The sequence below is a fragment of the Pteronotus mesoamericanus genome, unplaced genomic scaffold, assembly GCF_021234165.1.
Source record: "Pteronotus mesoamericanus isolate MK-2021 breed Mesoamerican mustached bat unplaced genomic scaffold, CSHL_Meso_final contig_752, whole genome shotgun sequence".
In the NCBI taxonomy this organism is placed as follows: domain Eukaryota; kingdom Metazoa; phylum Chordata; class Mammalia; order Chiroptera; family Mormoopidae; genus Pteronotus; species Pteronotus mesoamericanus.
Window position 1 is genome coordinate 42,994 of NW_026555251.1, and position 1,253 is coordinate 44,246.

Genomic DNA, 1,253 nt, shown 5'->3' on the forward strand with positions numbered 1-1,253 from the left:
TGCACCACTGAGTCTCGCAGAACTCCTACCACATAAGGCCACCCCATGAAGACAGGGAGTCATAGCAAAACTATCTAATACGTAGAAACAAAGAATCAGCTAAAATGGGGAGACAAAGAAATAACCCCCAAAGAATAAAAGGAAGAATCCCCGGAAAAAGAGCTAATTGAAATTGAGGCAAGCAATATATCATACATAGAGTTCAAAGTAATGGTTATAAGGATGCTCAGGGAACTTAGAACTACAAGGAACTTAGTGGAAACTACATCAGCATGAAAAAGGACATAGAGGCGGAGACTGGGAGTTCTCTTGAGGAAAAGAGGAGTGAAGCTAGGGGTATGTGGCAGCATGGCTCTGACAATGAGTTTTCTTGGTGACTTTTTTGGTCCCATTTGTGAGATCAATGTTGTCCTCAATGATGGGGAAACCAGAAAATGGCAGAAATGAAAACCAAAGATGGTAAAATAGAAAAACACTACCTTTTCTACAGTGGGGAATCTGTTTCAGGAAAGGTAAATCTAGCCTTTTAGAACCTGGATAGAGGCTAGAGCACCAAGGAATTAGAATTGAATTTGTAGGTCAAATTGAACATTTCAATGATAACAGTAATACTCACAAATGTGTAAACCTAGTGAAAGAACTAGCCTTACCTGGAAAACTGCCTGGAGCAGAAGTTACGATTTTTAATTTATGCAAGTTGAAAACGCATATGAATCTTAGATCGGTGCCAATGTCCACTTGAGGTATTTTCTTAAAGTGATAATAGTAAGAAGACTGACAGACTTGGTAAAAGAATATGATCTTATTGTTCACCAGCTTGCTACCTACCCTGTTGTTAACAACTCTATTAAAATAGAAGTGGGCATTGAAAATTGTCTACGCATAGAGTTTGAATATGATAAATCAAAGTATCATTTAAAGAATGTGATTGTTGGAAAGATTTACTTCTTATTAGTAAAAATGAAAATCCAACATATGTAATTACAACTGATCAAAAAAGAGATCACAGGAATTGAACTCAGTACCACAACAGAAACAGAAACAATTGCTAAATATGGAATAATGGATGGTGCACCAGTCAAACGTGAATTGATTCCAATAAGACTGTTTTTAGTGGGATATCACCCAACTCCAACAATGAGAGATGTGAAGAAAAATTTTTCAGTAAGGTACTTTTTGAATCTAGTTTTTGTTGATGAGGAAGACAGAAGGTACTTCAAGCAGCAGATCATTTTATGGAGAAAAGCTCCTGA

The 1,253-nt window shown here is 36.8% G+C and overlaps 1 pseudogene; it reads left to right on the forward strand.

The window, feature by feature from the left end:
- Nucleotides 1-298: 298 nt before the first annotated feature.
- Nucleotides 299-1,253, forward strand: LOC129079088 (vacuolar protein sorting-associated protein 26A-like; annotated as a pseudogene).